We start from the raw sequence: 6681 nt of genomic DNA on the forward strand, positions 1-6681 counted from the left end.
GTTAGGGTTCATGTGTTTCAGGGTTACAGTTAGGGTTAGGGTTAGGGTTCGTGTGTTTTAGGGTTACAGTGAGGGTAAGGGTTAGGGTTCGTGTGTTAAAGGGTTAGGGTTAGGGTAAGGGTTTGTGTGTTTAAGGGTAAGGGTTAGGGTTAGGTTTAGGGTTCGTGTGTTTTAGGGTTAGGGTTAGGGTTAGGGTTAGGGTTCACCTGTTTTAGCATTAGGGTTAGGGTAAAGGTTAGGGTTCATGTGTTCAAGGGTTAGGGTTAGGGTTCGTGTGTTTAAGGGTTAGGGTAAGGGTTAGGGTTCATGTGTTTGAGGGTTAGGGTAAGGGTTATGGTTAGGGTTCATGTGTTTTAGGGTTAGGGTTAGGATTCATGTGTTTTAGGGTTAGGGTAAGGGTTATGGTTAGGGTTCATGTGTTAAAGGGCTAGGGTTAGGGTTATGGTTCATGTGTTTTAGGGTGACAGTTAGGGTTAGGGTTAGGGTTCGTGTGTTTCAGGATTACAGTTAGGGTTAGGGTTTAAGTGTTTTAGGGTTACAGTTAGGGTTAGGGTTCGTGTGATTTAGGGTTAGGGTTAGGGTGAGGGTTCATGTGTTTTAGGGTTAGGGTTAGGGTTCATGTGTATTAGGGTTACAGTTAGGGTTAGGGTTAGGGTTCGTGTGTTTTAGGGTTACAGTTAGGGTTAGGGTTCATGTGTTTTAGGGTTAGGGTAAGGGTAAGGGTTTCATGTGTTTTAGGGTTACAGTTAGGGTTAGGGTTAGGGTTTGTGTGTTTGAGGGTTACAGTTAAGGTTAGGGTTCGTGTGATTTAGGGTTAGGGTTAGGGTTAGGGTTCATGTGTTTTAGGGTTACATTAAGGTTTAGGGTTCATGTGTTTTAGGGTAGTGGTTAGGGTTAGGGTTTTGTGCTTTTTAGGGTTAGGGTTAGGGTTTGTGTGTTTAAGGGTTACAGTTAGGGTTAGGGTTCATGTGTTTTAGGGTTACAGTTAGGGTTAGGGTTCGTGTGTTTTAGGGTAAGGGTGAGGGTTCATGTATTTTATTGTTACGGTTAGGGTTAGGGTTAGGGTTAGGGTTCATGTGTTTTAGGGTTAGGGTTAGGATTAGGGTTCATGTGTTTAAGGGCTAGGGTTAGGGTTAGGGTTCATGAATTTTAGGGTTAGGGTTAGGGTAAGGGTTCATGTGTTTTAGGGTTACAGTTAGGGTTAGGGTTAGGGTTCGTGTGTTTTAGGGTTACTGTGAGGGTAAGTGTTAGGGTTCGTGTGTTAGAGGGTTTGGGTTAGGGTAAGGGTTTGTGTGTTTTAGGGTTAGGGTTAGGGTAAGGGTTAGTATGATTTAGGGTGACAGTTAGGGTTAGGGTTCGTGTGTTTGAGGGTTAGGGTCAGGTTAGGGTTCATGTGTTTTAGGGTTACAGTTAGGGTTAGGGTTTGGGTTCCTATGTTTTAGGGTTACAGTTAGGGTTAGGGTTTGTGTGTTTTAGGGTTACAGTAAGGGTTAAGGATTCATGTGTTTTATGGTTACAGTTAGGGTTAGGGTTAGGGTTTTGTGTGTTTAAGGGTTACTGTTAGGGTTAGGATTAGGGTTCGTGTGTTTTAGGGTTAGGTTGAGGGTTAGGGTTCATGCCTTTAAGGGTTAGGGTTAGGGTTAGGGTTCGTGTGTTTTAGGGTCAGGGTTAGGGTTAGGGTTCATGTGTTTTAGGGTTACAGCTTGGGTTAGGGTTTATGTGTTTTAGGGTAACAGTTAGGGTTAGGGTTCGTGTGCTTTAGGGTTACAGTAAGGGATAGGGTTTCGTGTGTTTTATGGTTACAGTTAGGGTAAGTGTTAGGGTTTGTTTGTTTAATGGTTACAGTACAGGTTAGGATTTAGGTTCGTGTGTTTTAGGGTTAGGGTACGGGTTAGGGTTAATGTGTTTTAGGGTTACAGTTAGGGTTAGGGTTTGGGTTCCTGTGAATTAGGGTTACAGTTAGGGTTAGGGTTTGTGTGTTTTAGGGTTACAGTAAGGGTAAGGGTTTCATGTGTTTTATGGTTACAGTTAGGGTTAGGGTTAGGGTTTTGTGTGTTTATGGGTTACAGTTAGGGTTAGGATTAGGGTTCGTGTGTTTTAGGGTTAGGGTGAGGGTTAGGGTTCATGCGTTTAAGGGTTAGGGTTAGGGTAAGGGTTCATGTGTTTGAGGGTTACAGTAAGGGTTAGAGTTCATGTGTTTTAGGGTTACAGTTTGGGTTAGGGTTTATGTGTTTTAGGGTTACAGTTAGGGTTAGGGTTCGTGTGCTTTAGGGTTACAGTTAGGGATAGGGTTTCTTGTGTTTTATGGTTACAGTTAGGGTTAGGGTTAGGGTTTGTGTGTTTAAGGGTTACAGTACGGGTTAGGATTTGGGTTCGTGTGTTTTAGGGTTAGGGTTAGGGTTCATGTGTTTTAGGGTTAGGGTTACGGTTAGGGTTAGGGTTGATGTGTTTTAGGGTTAGGGTTAGGGTTAGGGTTCATGTGTTTAAGGGCTAGGGTTAGGGTTAGGGTTCATGTGTTTTAGGGTTAGGGTTAGGGTTAGGGTTCATGTGTTTTAGATTTAGGGTTAGGGTTAGGGTTATGGTTCATGTTTTTTAGGGTTACAGTTAGGGTTAGGGTTTGTGTGTTTTAGGGTCAGGGTTAGGGTTCATGTGTTTTAGGGTTACAGTTAGGGTTAGGGTTCGGGTTCGTGTGTTTTATGGTTACAGTTAGGGTTACGGTTTGTGTGTTTCAGGGTTAGGGTTAGGGTTAGGTTTAGGGTTAGGGTTAGCGTGTTTTCGGGTTAGGGTTGTGTTCGGGTTAGGGTTCGTGTGCTTTAGGGTTACAGTTAGGGTTAGGGTTAAGGTTTGTATATTTCAGGGTTAGGGTTAGGGTTTGTGTGTTCTAGGGTTAGGGTGAGGGTTCGTGTGTTTTAGGGTTAGGGTCAGGGTTCATGTTTTTCAGGGTTTGGGATAGGGTTCGTGTGTTTTAGGGTCACAGGTAGGGTTAGGGTTAGGGTTTGTGTGCTTTAATGTTACAGTTACGGTTATGGTTCGTGTGTTTTAGGGTTAAGGTTACATTTAGGGTTTGTTTGTGTTAGGGTTTGGGATCGGGTACATGTTCTTGTGTTTTAGGGTTAGGGTGTGTGTGTTTCAATGTTAATATTGGGGTTTTATTATCATTCTTGTTTGTGCTTTTTCTCTCTTACACACAGGGTGAGAGAAAAACATTTAGGGAGTTGTTTCATTTCTTTTCTGGCTTCAGTTAAAGGATACAGAGGAAATCCCACAGACCCTGAGCTTCTATTTGTGTGTGAGAGTGAGTTTCTTATCAAATAAGGAAAAAATCATAAACTTCTGTGAAAGATGCCATGTAGAAACCAGAATGACCAGTGAGTGGTTCACTGGAGCAGAGGAAATCCATCAGGGTGAGCCTAGAGCTGGGAGTTAACCAAAGGCATAACAGGTAATACCTTTATTCATAATTGATCCAAATGTTTGTTTTCAAAAGGTTCAACTTTCTCAAAAGTATTACAGAGAAACTTTCGTGGTTAAGTCTACTGCATAAACTCACTTTTTGACAAAGTTTCTATCTCTGAATATGACTACTTTGAGTACACATGGGATGGTGCTGTGTGAGTATGAACAGAGTGTTTCTGTGTGTTTAAAGAGCTCTTCTCCATGAACCGCTCAGATGTTGGAAAAGTTACATGTTTTTGATGCAGCTCCGCGTATTTTAGGGTTATTGGGCTCGGCTTAATGATTATTAGAGTCACATGTAAGAGTCCACTCCCCATCTACTCCCTCAGTCCAGAGGCTGCAGATCAGAGGGAACGACAGTCTGTGTGTGTGTGTGTGTGTGTGTGTGTGTGTGTGTGTGTGTGTGTGTGTGTGTGTGTGTGTGTGTGTGTGTGTGTGTGTGTGTGTGTGTGTGTGAGTGTGTGTGTGTGTGTGTGTTTGGGTTAGTAACTGCGGTGAGTGGGGTGGGTGTATGTGAGGAGGGGTGAGACATGGGTGTGGCACACACACACACACACACACACACACACACACACACACACACACACACACACACACACACACACACACACACACACACACACACACACACTTGGATCTGTTTGCCCCCTCTCCATTCTGTGGTGAAGAGGAAGCAAAAGATGGAGAGGGTTAAAAAGGGAGGAAGAGGGAAAGTAACAGAATGAAACAAAGAAATGAAGGGAATAAATGAGAGAGGAGAGTAACAGTAAGAAGAAGAACCAGAAGAAGGAGAGTAAGAAAAGAGAGAACCGGATAAGAGTGGAGAAAAGAGAAGAGGTTAATTTAAAGGCGTGGAGAAAACAGGAGGGTGAAGGATCAAGAGCAGCTTGTGTCTGTAGTCATGCCTCAACCACAGGAAACCCTGTTGGCTGCCCGACAGATCAGCTTCCTGTGTATGTGTGTGTCTGGTGTGTGTGTGTGTGTGTGTGTGTGTGTGTGTGTGTGTGTGTGTGTGTGTGTGTGTGTGTGGGTCTGGGCAAGGTCGCTCCAGCAGCAACAGTGGAACCCACTCTGGAGGCTTCCTCTTGGGCCTAGACCTTGTCTTTTCTCCATTGCTCATCGTTTAAGACTTAGATTCAGTCTTGAACTTTTTCTACGGCTTCTCTACATGTCATTAAAAACTTTTCATTCAGAGGAGGCAACAATTTGTATCATCTTACCACCAGCAGACCAGGTTTACACCCTGGTGGTGTCCAGTGTCATCCACAATGTGCAGCATCGAAGTGGATCTCATCATGACCACAAACCACCTCAGAAATCTTTACACAGGAAAATATCCACTGGGACTCAGCTGTCAGTCACCTTCCACACTCACCTCAGAACAGGTGTAACATAGTGCTACAGGGGCTGTGGTGTGGCATATACTGGCAACCTCCTTATATTTCAAGTCATGATAAGTTTCTCTTCCTTTTATCCAGGTAAGTTAAACTTCCTGAAAGCTAATGGGCATGGTGCACTCTTGGTGTTTAGACGTGTCGAATCACATTATTAGTAGCAGTAGTCTCGGCGAGTGGGAGCAACTTCACCTGGACCACAGCACAGTTTGTTAACAGCAGCGTGTGCTGTTACAGAGCATAATTATTATTATAACATGGTGTTAAACACATGTTAGAGTCAGTTAACAGGTACCTTCAGATTAAAGTGCTGCTATGTAAGACCTTCTAATTACTGTTTTCACTATCTCACGTGAAAGATGCAATGTATGATTACAGATAAAAAAGACATTTGAATACCAATCGTATGGTAATGACTTTCTTCAAAAACAGGGATTAACACTCAATTATTTTAAATACATCTATGTTCTGTAAACTGTGATAGCAGCCTTACATGTATGCAAGAAAAGGGGACTGTTTGTTTTCGTGTGTGTGTGTGTGTGTGTGTGTGTGTGTGTGTGTGTGTGTGTGTGTGTGTGTGTGTGTGTGTGTGTGTGTGCGTGTGTGTGTGTGTGTGCGTGTGTGTGTGTGTCTGTGCACGGACAAAAAGAATTCAAGCCACAGAAACAGCTCTGTTATTTTGTTGTTTTTGCTCTGATTTAACAGACGCACGCACCAAAGTGACACAGAGGGCCCAAAATAAACAGAGCCATAGTGACCAAATATAACCCTTCTGTATTTACACCAGTGACTATAAATATAAAGTGCCTTCTTTAACTGAAGCCAGAACACAAAGAAAACAACTCCCTGACTGCTCTTTCTCTCACCCTGTGTGTAAGAGGAAAGGCACACATAAGGCTGATGATAAACCCCAATCCTAACGTTAAAACACACAAACGCCAACCCTAACCCTAACCCTAAAACACACGAACCCTAACCCTAAAACACACAAACCCTAATCCTAACCCTAACCCTAAAACAGACGAACCCTAACCCTCCCCCTATCACTAACCCTAAAACACACAAACTCTAACCCTAACCCTAATCCTAAAACAGACCAACCCTAACCCTAATCCTAAAACAGACCAACCCTAACCCTAACCCTAAAACAGATGAACTCTAACCCTAATCGTAAAACACAACAAACCCTAACCCTAAAACACACAAACCCTAACCCTAAAACACACAAACCCTAACCCTAATCCTAAAACAGACCAACCCTAACACCAACCCTCCCCCATCACTAACCCTAAAACACACAAACCCTAACCCTAACCCTAATCCTAAAACAGACCAACCCTAGCCCTAAACCTAACCCTAACCCTAAAACACACAAACCCTAACCCTAACCCTAATCCTAAAACAGACCAACCCCTCGGCCAAAAACACACAAACCCTAACCCTAACCCTAATCCTAAAAAAAAACAACCCTAACCCTAACCCTATAACACACAAACCCCAACCCTAATCCTAAAACAGACCAACCCTAACCCTAACCCTATAACACACAAACCCTAACCCTAACCCTAATCCTAAAACAGACCAACCCTAACCCTAACCCTGAACCACATGAACCCTAACCCTAACCCTGAATCACATGAACCCCTTACTCACTAACTCTCAGTGTTATCACATAGCTTTCTTACCAACCTTATAACTTGTGTACATTTTAGAGCCTATAATTTTTACTTTTACTCCAGTAGACATTTGGATCAGAACTTTAACTTTTACTCAAGCCGCTTCTTCACATAGGTATTTTACTTCTATTCAAGGAAGGAATCCAGGTACTTTT

Source organism: Halichoeres trimaculatus, unplaced genomic scaffold (genome assembly GCF_033239565.1).
Source record: "Halichoeres trimaculatus isolate MK-OKI-2021-1 unplaced genomic scaffold, fHalTri1.1 fHalTri1_scaffold_3, whole genome shotgun sequence".
NCBI classification, from domain to species: domain Eukaryota; kingdom Metazoa; phylum Chordata; class Actinopteri; order Labriformes; family Labridae; genus Halichoeres; species Halichoeres trimaculatus.